This window comes from Schistocerca piceifrons, chromosome 4 (genome assembly GCF_021461385.2).
Source record: "Schistocerca piceifrons isolate TAMUIC-IGC-003096 chromosome 4, iqSchPice1.1, whole genome shotgun sequence".
Classification (NCBI taxonomy): domain Eukaryota; kingdom Metazoa; phylum Arthropoda; class Insecta; order Orthoptera; family Acrididae; genus Schistocerca; species Schistocerca piceifrons.
Window position 1 is genome coordinate 753,743,098 of NC_060141.1, and position 15,317 is coordinate 753,758,414.

The 15,317-nt window shown below is 42.3% G+C and overlaps 1 protein-coding gene across 1 annotated transcript in view; it reads right to left on the minus strand.

The window, feature by feature from the left end:
- LOC124796150 (SCY1-like protein 2) overlaps positions 1-15,317 on the minus strand; it is a 404,810-nt gene that overhangs the window by 114,555 nt on the left and 274,938 nt on the right. The window lies entirely within an intron of this gene.

Consider the following 15,317-nt stretch of genomic DNA (forward strand, 5'->3'; position numbering starts at 1 on the left):
TCTGTCTTCCTCTACAGTTTTTGCCCTCTACAGCTCCCTCTAGTACCATGGAAGTCATTCCCTCATGTCTTAGCAGATGTCCTATCATCCTGTCCCTTCTCTTTATCAGTGTTTTCCACATACTCCTTTCCTCTCTTCTGTTCCGGTTTTCCTACAGTCCATGTTTCACTACCATACAATGCTGTACTCCAGACGTACATCCTCAGAAATTTCTTCCTCAAATTAAGGCCGGTACTTGATATTAGTAGACTTCTCTTGGCCAGAAATGCCTTTTTTGCCATAGCGAGTCTGCTTTTGATGTCCTTCCTCCGTCCGTCATTGGTTATTTTACTGCCTAGGTAGCAGAATTCCTTAACTTCACTGACTTCGTGACCATCAATCCTGATGTTAAGTTTCTCGCTGTTCTCATTTCTACTACTTCTCATTACCTTCGTCTTTCTCCGATTTACTCTCAAACCATACTGTGTACTCATTAGACTGTTCATTCCGTTCAGCAGATCATTTAATTCTTCTTCACTTTCACTCAGGATAGCAATGTCATCAGCGAATCGTATCATTGATATCCTTTCACCTTGTATTTTAATTCCACTCCTGAACCTTTCTTTTATTTCCATCATTGCTTCCTCGATGTACAGATTGAAGAGTAGGGGCGAAAGGCTACAGCCTTGTCTTACACTCTTCTTAATACGAGCACTTCGTTCTTGATCATCCACTCTTATTATTCCCTCTTGGTTGTTGTACGTATTGTATATGACCCGTCTCTCCCTATAGCTTACCCCAACTTTTTTCAGAATCTCGAACAGCTTGCACCATTTTATATTGTCGAACGCTTTTTCCAGGTCGACAAATCCTATGAAAGTGTCTTGATTTTTCTTTAGCTTTGCTTCCATTATTAGCCGTAACGTCAGAATTGCCTCTCTCGTCCATTTACTTTTCCTAAAGCCAAACTGATCGTCACCTAGCACATTCTCAATTTTCTTTTCCATTCTTCTGTATATTATTCTTGTAAGCAGGTTCGATGCATGAGCTGTTAAGCTGATTGTGCGATAATTCTCGCACTTGTCAGCTCTTGCCGTCTTCGGAATTGTGTGGATGATGCTTTTCCGGAAGTCAGATGGTATGTCGCCAGACTCATATATTCTACACACCAACGTGAATAGTCGTTTTGTTGCCACTTCCCCCAATGATTTTAGAAATTCTGATGGAATGTTATCTATCCCTTCTGCCTTATTTGACCGTAAGTCCTCCAAAGCTATTTTAAATTCCGATTCTAATACTGGATCCCCTATCTCTTCTAAATCGGCTCCTGTTTCTTCTTCTATCACATCAGACAAATCTTCACCCTCATAAAGGCTTTCAATGTATTCTTTCCACCTATCTGCTCTCTCCTCTGCATTTAACAGTGGAATTCCCGTTGCACTCTTAATGTTACCACCGTTGCTTTTAATGTCACCAAAGGTTGTTTTGACTTTCCTGTATGCTGAGTCTGTCCTTCCGACAATCATATCTTTTTCGATGTCTTCACATTTTTCCTGCAGCCATTTCGTCTTAGCTTCCCTGCACTTCCTATTTATTTCATTCCTCAGCGACTTGTATTTCTATATTCCTGAAGTATTTCTTCTGTTACCCATGGTTTCTTCGCAGCTACCTTCTTTATACCTATGTTTTCCTTCCCAAGTTCTGTGATGGCCCTTTTTAGAGATGTCCATTCCTCTTCACCTTTACTGCCTACTGCGCTATTCCTTATTGCTGTATCTATAGCGTTAGAGAACTTCAAACGTATCTCGTCATTCCTTAGTACTTCCGTATCCCACTTCTTTACGTATTGATTCTTCCTGACTAATGTCTTGAACTTCAGTCTACTCTTCATCACTACTATATTGTGATCTGAGTCTATATCTGCTCCTGGGTACGCCTTACAATCCAGTATCTGATTTCGGAATCTCTGTCTGACCAGGATGTAATCTAATTGAAATCTTCCCGTATCTCCCGGCCTTTTCCAAGTGTACCTCCTCCTCTTGCGATTCGTGAACAGGGTATTCACTATTACTAGCTGAAACTTGTTACAGAACTCAATTAGTCTTTCTCCTCTTTCATTCCTTGTCCCAAGCCCATATTCTCCTGTAACCTTTTCTTCTACTCCTTCCCCTACAACTGCATTCCAGTCGCCCATGACTATTAGATTTTCGTCCCCCTTTACATGCTGCATTACCCTTTCAATATCCTCATACAATCTGTTCATCTTCAGCTTTGTTATGGACCAAGAAATCAATGAATAACTGGTCTTCGCGAAAAGTGTGACACCAGACACCAAAGATGAATCAATATTTAATGTTTTGAAAGATTATTTCATGGAAAAAGCGATCCATTTGTGCAACATAATATTAGCGATAGAAGATGGAGCACCAGCCGCATACGGGCGCTGTCGTGGATTTATAAACCATGTAAAACTAAATGCGCTGGGGATGATTGCAATATATTGCGTCGTCTATCAACAACATTTATCTGTTAAAAATCTAGGTGGTAGATTGAATCAGTCTTTTGAATTTTTCGTTAATGTAGTAAACAAAATTCAAAGCAAAGCGTTGAATTCTAGATTATTTACGCGGTTATGTGAAGAAAATGATGAGAGCTTCGATTCATCGCTCCTCACTGATGTGCACTGACTGTCAAAAGGCTTATGATTGACAAGATTTTTCTCACTTTTTGATACTGTGTTAGAATTTTTGGATGCGACAGATCCAATTTTAAAAGAAAATTTAATCACGTGGAAACGTGCCATTGTTTATTAAACATATTTGTTCATTAAATTTAATGAGGTTAACATGCAATTACATGGTGAAACACAAAATTTAATAAATACAAAGTCCATCGTTTCAGCTTTTCTTGCCAGAATGAAACTAATGAAGCAAAATATTGGCTGGCGCGAATTTTCTCAATTTATCATAGACAAACTGCGAGTATGATGATGTTTCAAGCTACATTTAAATGTTCTTCTCACACACTTTGAAACTAAGTTTGAAGGTGTTTTGACTATGGAAATACAGTGTATTATCAGTCCATAAAGTGATATTGAAGAAAGGGATGTCGTATTGCATGAAGAACTAATCGGAATAAGCACTAACGAAGAACTCAAGGTACTGTTTGGAAAGGGGTATCAGCAATTCTGGCTTCAGAGAGAGACATACCTGTTAGTTATCGCATAGGCCTATTGGGCTGTTATAGACTACCGCAAGAATGTTTTGATAACTTTTCAGCCTTCATACCTCGTGCAAAGCGGTTTCAGCACGGTTGCCAATCTTCTTTCACACAAATATAAAGAAACGCATTGTAAGTCACTGAATCAATGACCGAAGAGATTTAATGTTAAACTAACTAAATTGACACCGAATACTTAAAATTTGCTAATGAAGTACCAGATTCATCCCTCCCTTTAAAAGCATTTATATATTAATTCTACTAGATTTGCATTTTGTGTCGTTTAGTTACATAAATGCATAAAACTTGCATTTTTATTTTTTAAGTTTTTCACTCTGAACTTCTACAGTTAAACCTATCAAAGCGAGTAGAACTGTATCAGTCTTAAAAAACACGTTTCAAGTTGATGAATTTGTAGAAATTCAATGTATGAAAGAGAGGTAGTCTACTCTACGAGACAAAACATTTGGGGACATCAGATACACACCACTTTGTAATTTTGTGAGTTCTGGGACTCTAACCCAAACACGTCCAGTTGATGGATTGACCGTACTTACGAAAACATTTGCAAATGACGTGACAGACAACACTGGCGACAATCGAAACTAAATAAGGGGATGTTTTCATCCATACAATGACAGCCAATGTCGTAAAAGAACATTTTTCGGACAGTTTATCACGGTGTTGATATTAGTAGTGTATTTTCTACCGCATTAGTGTTTTCTAAAACAGATATGTTAAAAAGTAGTTATAAATTTGACCGGGATAACTACATGGCCCACGGAGCAATGTTTACTCTGTTTCTTCTTTCCCATTTAGTTTCAGAACTGTCTCCCTGATTATCTAGCTGCTAACAAGTAAATCTAGCTGTTTAATTGGGCAGCAGCTGTTTCCTCGGCATACAATTCCATCTGGCACCACATTCGCGTTAGTTGTGCGAGCACGTCGCAGTCCGCGTTGTGTAACTAACATCGCATGAACGGAGATCGAAAAATAGTGTTAACGTGGAAACCAACAGCTGCCAATAAGCCGATAACTCAACAGGCGCTGGTAAAATGTACACACGAGCCGGCCGCTAATTACGATTTACTGATCACAAATGGAGACTCACCCCTGCGGCAGGCACCAACACGGAACACGATTGTCTGTTTTAATTTATTAAAAGAATTTTGAAAGAACGCAATTCGCTTCCAAAAAAAGAAAAGAAATAAATAAATTAGGCTTTAAATGTCTATCACAAGTTTCAAACATGGTCTCGTAAATGTAATAGTATGGGATTAGAAATAAGAGATGGAGTTTACCTACATCATTCATTGTTTGTTGATGATCAAGTAGTCGTAGCACAAGATGGGGAGGATGCTAACTATATGTGCAATCAACTAGCAGTAGCATACAAAACTTGGGGTTTGAAGATTAATTACCACAAAACGGAATACTTGACTAATGATTCAGATGAGCTATACATTGAGGGAAAGAAAATCGAAAAGATAAACACTTTCTGTTATTTAGGATCCATTTTAGAAATCGAGGGAAAATCAGAGTCAGAAATCAATAAAAGAATTAGTAGCGGACGGAGGGTCATTGGGATGCTTAACTCAGTCTTATGGAGCAGGAATGTAATGAGCAGAACTAAAAAATTAATATACAAATCCATATTAGAAGTGTGCTTCTGTATGGAACGGAGACCTGGACAATTAACGTCAAGCACATTAAAAAATTACAAGCTCTATAGATGGACTTCTGGAGAAGATCGGCAAGAATCTCCAGGAAAGAAAAGATAAGGAACACCGAAATAATAAGGAAAATGGAAATAAAAGAAAGAATATATGACGTAATGGATAGGAAGAAATTACAGTGGTACGGGCATGTACGACGAATGGAGAAAACCAGGATACCAAAATTGATACTGGAGTGGGAACCGGAGGGGAGAAGAAGAAGAGGACGACCTATGACCACCTGGCTCCAAAATGTAGAGCACACAATGAGGAGAATGGGCGCAGAGGAAGAGGACACACAAGATCGAAACACCTGGAGAAATATTTTGAAAATATAGTTTAAGAACGTTTATTGTTTGTATTGTAATTTACAAGTAAATTATTATGTTGGAGATAAGCCTCTGTAATGAGGAAAAGCTCAAAATAATAATAAAGAAGTTTCAAACGATGAAATATCGTACATCGAATTTCTCAGATTTTGTTCTTCGTTTCGAAATCAATTGTTTCAGAACTTTAATACGAAATTTTGCTGCTGCTCAAATTTGAAGATATTTTTAGTGGTGACCACCTTCTTTTCACAGCATCTTGAAACTGAAACCGAGCGAGGATTCGCAGCAGCTAACGCACTAGAATTTCGAGAGAACGTCGCTCATATCGCAATGCCACCATCGCAATTGAAGTTTTCCGAAGTTTCTCTATGTCGATTAAAATCCGAGGTTGACCAGTCCTTGCCCAAATCAAGACTGTGCCTTGCCTTCAGTGATCGCGTTGTTGGCGCGACGCTTTGACGTGGGAAAGCGAAGTTAGACTTAATCAAACACAATTTGCGAGCTGATTTAATCATACATAATTGATAACGTTTATACGATAGTGGAACCGGTCGATGTTAGCAGTGTACGGAACTGTGCAAATTCCGACTGCCCCATAATCTTCATTTATTTACGAATTGTCTGCTATACGACAGTAAGAAGCCGTTTGCAAAATCTTTGATATCCTATGGTTTCTCCTGCGTGTTTGAACCCCACCAAAAGAGTTATCCCCCTCAGTCAAAATGAAACAACTCGTCGATGTGGTCCAGAAGATCGTGCGATCCTGACGGCAAGCGACCGAAGGCACCACTGAACGGTATTCTCTCATTTCTGTATTGCAGTACTTTCTGAAAGGATAAGCCTACAACGCCACTGGGAACCGAACCTACTACCTGTATGGTTCGTTTAGCAGTCAGTTATGGTGACGATTACATCGACAAAAGACGTGTCAAAAATGAAGCTGATACACATGAATATCGAAAAATATTTTAAAATACAGTGTGACTATATTTTTAAAAGTTAAATGTATCATAGGATTCTGCTGCTATTTATTCCAATAATGTAATTTTATAAATAATAATCAATATTTTATTTATTTTAAAACATCTGTTTATAACCCTCAATATGCTTTACTTGCTTCTCAGTATCCTAGTTCCAGCCCCTAGGAAGGCACCATCCCTTTCATCTATCGAATGGACTGCTTCAAAGTTCACCCAGAGACAAAAAACACGTTCTATGCATAGGTTGTTTCAAATCGAGAATAAGGCATGGACTGTAGAAAACGTGATGCAATATTTTCCGATAGTAATAGTTCATGACATTTCCCATGTGCGGCGAGCGTTTCCGTGGGGAATAAATACACTCCTGGAAATTGAAATAAGAACACCGTGAATTCATTGTCCCAAGAAGGGGAAACTTTATTGACACATTCCTAGGGTCAGATACATCACATGATCACACTGACAGAACCACAGGCACATAGACACAGGCAACAGAGCATGCACAATGTCGGTACTAGTACAGTGTATATCCACCTTTCGCAGCAATGCAGGCTGCTATTCTCCCATGGAGACGATCGTAGAGATGCTGGATGTAGTCCTGTGGAACGGCTTGCCATGCCATTTCCACCTGGCGCCTCAGTTGGACCAGCGTTCGTGCTGGACGTGCAGACCGCGTGAGACGACGCTTCATGCAGTCCCAAACATGCTCAATGGGGGACAGATCCGGAGATCTTGCTGGCCAGGGTAGTTGACTTACACCTTCTAGAGCACGTTGGGTGGCACGGGATACATGCGGACGTGCCTTGTCCTGTTGGAACAGCAAGTTCCCTTGCCGGTCTAGGAATGGTAGAACGATGGGTTCGATGACGGTTTGGATGTACCGTGCACTATTCAGTGTCCCCTCGACGATCACCAGAGGTGTACGGCCAGTGTAGGAGATCGCTCCCCACACCATGATGCCGGGTGTTGGCCCTGTGTGCCTCTGTCGTATGCAGTCCTGATTGTGGCGCTCACCTGCACGGCGCCAAACACGCATACGACCATCATTGGCACCAAGGCAGAAGCGACTCTCATCGCTGAAGACGACACGTCTCCATTCGTCCCTCCATTCACGCCTGTCGCGACACCACTGGAGGCGGGCTGCACGATGTTGAGGCGTGAGCGGAAGACGGCCTAACGGTGTGCGGGACCGTAGCCCAGCTTCATGGAGACGGTTGCGAATGGTCCTCGCCGATACCCCAGGAGCAACAGTGTCCCTAATTTGCTGGGAAGTAGCGGTGCGGTCCCCTACGGCACTGCGTAGGATCCTACGGTCTTGGCGTGCATCCGTGCGTCGCTGCGGTCCGGTCCCAGGTCGACGGGCACGTGCACCTTCCGCCGACCACTGGCGACAACATCGATGTACTGTGGAGACCTCACGCCCCACGTGTTGAGCAATTCGGCGGTACGTCCACCCGGCCTCCCGCATGCCCACTATACGCCCTCGCTCAAAGTCCGTCAACTGCACATACGGTTCACGTCCACGCTGTCGCGGCATGCTACCAGTGTTAAAGACTGCGATGGAGCTCCGTATGCCACGGCAAACTGGCTGACACTGACGGCGGCGGTGCACAAATGCTGCGCAGCTAGCGCCATTCGACGGCCAACACCGCGGTTCCTGGTGTGTCCGCTGTGCCGTGCGTGTGATCATTGCTTGTACAGCCCTCTCGCAGTGTCCGGAGCAAGTATGGTGGGTCTGACACACCGGTGTCAATGTGTTCTTTTTTCCATTTCCAGGAGTGTACTTCAGCTCCAGGAAAGCGGTGCCCATTTTCGTGCGTTACCCTGGGTAGTTTTCGCACGAAACCACAAAACTGCTGTGACATATGTTCCATATTGAACTTTCTAATTCGTGATGACGCATTGGCGGTCACAGGCAAATTTAATTATCAGCTCTGGCTAAAAGTCGCAAGTTTCACCGGTACCGAATACTTGACCTCGAAATCGAATCTTAGTTTCAGTAAGGGTGCAGGAAAACTCTTAAAAACTATGTGCATGGCTTGATGTATCTTGGGAGTGTCGGGTGGGAGGGGCGCGTGGGGGGGGGGGGGGAGTACACCGTGTTACATAGTCTAGAAAAAAAGTTATTTTAATAGCGGACAAACTGATTTCGTCCGAATTAAAGTTAACCCTAGTATTACAGCTCTTTACCATTGTCCTACATAGAATAGCGCCAATTCACTTCAGGTACAAGAAGTTTCTTTTTTATTTTTGTTTATTTTACCTCGGAATCTAGCCGTCGGATCCGGACGTTGTATTAATTCACGAATCTTGTATGATCAATTTTTTTTACAAGTAAGGGTTTTTAGATTGGCATCTAAAAATAAAGAACTGTTCTTGAGATTTGTGGTTGATAACAATAATTTGCTGAAAAGGACCAAAAACACGCATTAATAGGAGCATGTACGGGAACGATGTTTGTCACATTAATATGACCACCTGTCAAAAGCCTGAATAACCAGCTTTTGCAGCGCAGGCGAGTCATTGAGGTTCTGGAAGATACCAGAAGGCATGTGGAGCCATGACTACTGCAGTACTGTGCCCAGCTGCGCCATGTTTCTCGGTTGAGAACCCGTGGCGCATACAGTGCCATTGAGGTGGTCCCGTAGATTCTCGATTGGGTTTCAATCCGAGAACTCTGGTGGCCAAGTAAGTACGGTAAACTCATCGAGATGCTCTTCAGACCGCGTACCTAGACTGCGAGCCATGCGACAGGTAGCATTTTCCTGCTGGTAGATGCCATCGTACCGAGGAAAAACAAACTGTATGTACAGGTGGACATGGTTCCCAAGGATAGATGAATACTTGTGTTGATCCATTGTGTCTTCCAGAACGACGATATCACCCAGGGAATGCAATGAAAACATTCCCCACACAACACCGCTCCTTCCTCCGGCCTCGACCATTCAGAAGATAATTGCAGGGCTTGCTTTCACATGTATCACGCCGTACACGCCAACGGCCATCTGTGCGATGGAGCAAATAAAGTGATTCCTCTCAAAAGGCCATTTGTCCCGACACAGTGGACACCCAGTTGCGGTACTGGCGTGAAAATTCCAGCCTTCGTCGTCGGTGAACAGCAGCCAGCATGAGACGCCTGCTGCGGAGATCCATACTCGGCAAAGTTCGCTGAACGGTCGTTGATGAGACACTATTGGTAGCCCCTTGGCTGACCCGAGTGGTCAGTTGCTCAACAGTTGCACATCTATTCGCCCGTCACATCCGCACCCTTGTCATCTACGGGCCGCGGTGCGCCGCAGTTGACTCGGTGCCAGTATTCGACAGCGCCATTTTGCCATACCTGGTATGCTTCAACCATTGCGACATTAGCCGTTTCGGAAATGCTTCCACCCTTGGGCTAAAAGTAGATGATCACGCCCTTTTGTAAAAATCGTTCCCTTCCCGTATTACGAAAAGGACTGCACTGTTTTTCCGCGTCCCTCGGGACAGTTTATATACCCTCCACTGCCAGTGCTGCCGCCTGTAAGTGGTTAATACACGCTAATGTCGAACATAGGTTCAAATGGTTCTGAGCACTATGGGACTTAACATCTGCCGGCCGGGGTGGCCGAGCGGTTCTAGGCGCTACAGTCTGGTACCGCGCGACCGTTGCGGTCGCAGGTTCGAATCCTGCCTCGGCCATGGATGTGTGATGTCCTTAGGTTAGGTAGGTTTAAGTAGTTGTAAGTTCAAGGGGACTGATGACCTCAGAAGTTGAGTCCCATGGTGCTCAGAGCCATTTGAGCCAACTTAACATCTGGGGTCATCAGTCCCCTAGAACTTAGAAGGGGAAGGCCTCAGACACGGCCAACCGATTCGGCTCACCTTTGGCAGGTCGCTTGTGTACAACCTAAAACGAAGGCCTCTAAGATATTTTGGGTCAACACTCTCGCAATTTTTAGAAAATCACCCCTAAAGGTTATGACGAGCGACCTCATTTTGTTAGTTATAGTACGTTGCAATTGTTCGTAGCGGACGGCCCCCGACGCCCGTTTGTAAAAACAACGACGTTGTACTATTGTACATATAAATAATATTTTTTTTCCATCTGATTTTTCGTTAAACTTGGAGTAATTGATGTTCTGATTTCATTTGTTTTCTTGTTTCATGCCATTGTGTTAAGAAAACTGTAAACAATTTTCAATGTGAATATTGATGTTTATGTCAAATGTCAAACAATATTGTAATAGAATTGAAATGTAACAAATGTTGAGACTGTTGTAAGATGTTTAAAATTGTAACCGTACGTCTGGTCCATACGTAGGCAATGTGTTAGGATATGTAGAATGCAAAACCTCGGGTGAATACCCTGTCTGTAAGGGAGCGGTAAAAGGTGGATGGCAGCCGAGCGCGGGAAAATGCACGCGGGCACTGCACGGAACAAGGAGCTCAGCAGTAGTAGTTGGAGTTTGGCACTGGTCTGAGCAACACGTTCTGGAGCGAGGAGGCTCTCCTGGAAGACGTAGTTTCACTGAGCCTCGAGTATGCCGTTCCAATGCCTATACGGCATGGCAAAATTCCATAGGCACTAAACGGAAAAGTATTGCGACACTAAGAAGAATTAAAGTGCCGATACGTCAAGGGCCATAGTTGTGGTTGTATGTGTGCTCTGTGCCTCGCCATCTCGCCGCCTGCCGACCGCCGCATCGATACAAGTAGATTGAAACTTTTAGTACTGTATTTGCATGGACCAGAGAACGACTTATTCAATGATAACTTAAATTTTACCAGAACTTTCCTATCATTTAATTATCCTCACAACTAACCTAGACAGGGTCCTTTCCAAATGTTGTGCAATCCGAGCGTCCCGAGATGAAAAATTAAAGTTTGTGTCAACAATAATTACCAGCAGATCTAGCTATGTTAGAATGGTGTTTAAAGAACTGTTTTGTTAATGAACCAGTAAATGAATAACGAAGGTCTGACAAAGTTGGAAGATAACTTTAATATTGATTTAGTAATGAAGTTTAATTATTTCGAGACAGATATAAAGGTATTTAAATAAGCAGGAAATAAGATAAAAAGAGTAGTAACTCATATACTGGAAATCTTGAGCTCATAATAATTTCAGTAATCAAATTTTTTAATACAGTGATCACAACAGTTTCAGGATCCCCCCCTTTTTTTATTCATTTGAATTCTGAAGTGTTCTAAATTGATTTGACCAGCAAAAGTTAAAGTCAATATAAAAGCCAAAATTTATGAGTGTTTTATCTTTATCAAAATTGACATTGTGTGTGTGACTCGGAAGTGCTATTTCTAGGGTAACCTATGCCCGATTTTAATCAGATCAATAGACAGTACGAAGTTTTGTAGTATACATTATAGTGTAGTGTTATGTATTTATGGTTTTTTCATATCAGTACAGAACGTGAAACTATCAGTTCAATAGATTTTCTGGTTCTAAAGTTCTACTATATTATGCAGTGTTACTACTTGTTGCTTTGCACGAATATCTGCCAACTTGTACAGGGAAGAAACTCAGTTAATGCCTAATTAGGCTGGCGACCGTATTATTAACAAATTGGTAGCATCTTCTGTGTTGTTTTTTTGTCCGTCCTGACGTGTAGTTGCATTTCGGACTTACTTGACGTATCATTGTTATTACGGAGTGGGTGTAAGTCTGATTTGCCACCATTCAGGTACACGCGGTCAATATCTATGCAAAAATCCTGTCTCGTAAGGTGAACCCCACTCACTTACCATAGTACAGGCTTTAAAGAGTATTGTGTGCCCCGCGCGCACGTTACACGTTGAAGTTCATTACTGATCCATTCACTCAGTTTTTTCATTACAGAGGGTGGCTAACCCGCTGACCGAACACACTGAGCTATCGTGCCGGCTACCTTGGCCGTTGAGCTATCGGCGCAGTCGGCGAAAATCGTTTACCATGTGGGTACAGAAGTGACACTTGTAAAATTTTCTTACCTCGATGCGTTTTCGGACCCCATACCTGATGAAATGCTCTATTTACAATTATCTATCGATCCCGCCAATTCTGAGTCGATTGCTTGTCATAACCTTTATGGGTGATTTTCTAAAAAATGCGGGGGTGTTGACCAGAAATATCTTAGATTCCTTCGTTTTAAGTTGTACACAAGCGGCCTGCCAAATTTGAGCCGAATCAGTTGCCCGTGTTTAAGGCCTTCCCCTTGTTAGAACTACTTAAACCTAACTAACCCAAGGACATCACACACTTCCATGCCCGAGGCAGGATTCGAACCTGCGACCGAAGCGGTCGCGCGTTTCCAGACTGAAGCGCCTAGAACGGCTCGGCCACTGCGGCCGGCCCGAACATAGGCGATGGTCACTTAATGTGAGTGGACTGTGTATTTACGAACTGTTTAACAAAGACTGCAAGAATTTTCTGTTTGCGTTTTCAATAGGCTTTTGATAGAGTTGATGGCTATTCTTGACCAACAGGTGGTTTCCAATACAGGCTTTAAGATTGGTACTATTTTCTGCAAGAATAATATGTGTCAAGCTTACTGTCTTATGCGAATGTAATTCACTGTAATCAGTGGAAAAGTAGCCAGTGATATTGATATGCTAGTCATGGGTGAGTACTTTAGGTCAGTTTGACTGCTAAAGGATCTTCCCTCATTAAAATTTTGTTGGACTTATGGAAGTAAGTAAAAATAAATGGGAAGGTTATAAAAAGTTCTACTCGTTCTATGTACATCAAAACGCTGAGTTTGAGTCTGCATAATTTTGACGCTAAAGAATGGAAACGCTTCCTTAATTCTAAGTACGAGAGCGATACTGTTGTTCTACACCTACATCCACGTACGTACGCCAAAAGACAGTCATGTTAAGTACGTACGGTACTCAGCGTGGTAGCGCATGTGTCTTCAGGTTACAATCGCGTGTGGAACGCGGAAAGAATGGCTCCTTAAAAGCTGCTGTACTAATTAGTCGAATTCTTACTTCACGGTATGACACACAGAGAGACGAAGAATATCTCTAGATGCTTCACCTCGTACTGACTCCTGAAATTTGGTATGGCTTTTGTGGGATTATTATGCAGTCTACCATCTCCGGTTTTTGACATTCTGTGAGTCAAAAAACATATGACCATTGTTTGTATGTGTCTGAAATCCCCACTTCACTTGGTCCCGTCTGGTATGGGTCCCGCACACTGTGGCAATATTCTAAGACGTTACGCTCGAGTTATTTGTAAGCAGTCTCCTTTGTAGTCTGACCACGTCCTCCCAATATCCTGTCAACGAACCGATGCCAGTCAACTGCTTTCCCTACAACTGAGCCTAAGCGATTGTTGCATACTGTCTTATCCAGGTATGTGTGTCGCCGACAGATTCTAATTGTGAATTTGTTTTTCATTTTTTGAAGTTCAGAATTTTAAACTTCAGTACATTTAATGTAAAGTGCCAAGTTTTGTACCAGTTAGAAGCTTTATCAATATCTTGTTGAATGTTTCTGCAGCCGTTTCACAGACAGTAGTATTATGAGTAACTGCATCATCTGATATTATCCTTGCGACGTAAGTGACTGCTTTCTCACCGCTTGGAACGCTAGTATCGCTACAGCTGTCAAATTGTAACAACTTTCGCAACAGAGAGTGTCGTGACTGTATTATTACACTGCGATAGCACATCTTCAGATACGCTAATTCACTCACTATGTACTGTAGTAAAATTAGGTCGGACGTCTGTACACGTTAAGTTGGACTGACAGTAAACCTATTTTGTCGGTTTCGGAATGATTTGTATTATATTAAGTTATGAAGTTTTTCATACAGTAATCCATTTGAGGCGCTCAGAATCGTAAGGGCCTGAAGCACATCACCGTCGATTGTGAGACAATAGCATTTATTCATGCTTCTGAAATCTGTTGTTGTTGTCGTGAGTCAGGTTTATCTGTGCTGTAAGCCCACACTGCGAACATGAAAATTCACAAAAAAGCTGTATCACTGTTTTCTCTGATATCCACTTAAATGTGAGATCGACGGTGCTGTGCTTTAGACCCTTATGGATCTCAGCGCCTCATTTGTATTCTAGTCAAGTGACCCTGTTGATAGATATTACTATTTGAGATTATTCATTTTGACAAACGGCAGTTTGTGTTTGGAGTTTGTTGTTTATTGTGCGGTAATCGGCTTTCGTGGCTAATGGAAAAATGAAGCTGTGAGGCCAGGTCGTGAGTCGTGCTGGGGTAGATCAGTCGGTAGGGCACTTGCCCGTGAAAGGCAAAGGTCCGGAATTCGAGTCTCGGTCCGGCATACAGCTTTAATCTTCCAGGAAGTTTCATATCAGCGCACACTCCGCTGCAAAGTGAAAATCTCATTCTGGGAACAGAAGAGTAACTTACCAGAAAAAGTTAGCCTCAAAGGAACTAGAGTCTCCGAGAACAGATCCTTTGATTGAGAGAGAGATGAAATTAAATAAGCCTGATTACAAGCGAATATTTAATAAGGAAGTGCACGTTGTTTTGTGGGTGCAGAGTAAGAATATCTGACTTTCAGCCGGGAAGTACATTCGTGAACTAATACATCTGTTAGGGATCTTGTACATTTGCCCGAAAAAAATGGAAAAGCATGAAAACTACCACTTATACAAAAATGTGAAACGGAGAGTTGCGAAAGCTTACACATTGTTTCGTTATTGCCTAAATTTAGTTATGTGAAAAACAACAAAATTCCACGACAACAATTATTTCTTTTGTCAGATTAGTTATGCATCTTATTATTATTATTATTATTATTACTGGCAGCGGTTGTAGTTGTATGGACTTGTTGATAAGCATAATTTGTATATAGCAGATGCTATCAATTTCACACTCTCAAATTTACCTGAATCTAAAAATCTGTGAACTGCCAGAATGTATACTCACGAGCTGCCACTGCTCGTATGGTTAAAATTAGAGCTAACTCAGCTGCCATTTCGTATAGAATCTGACATGGATCCTATGCTGATGAGAGTAACGCGATATAAGACAAATGTGTGGCGCTCGGCTGGTAGCACTGTAGGGCAGAAAGGCGAGCCGGCCGTGGTAGGCTCAGCAGCGGCAGCGGCGGCGGCGGCGGCCGCGTGGGTCGA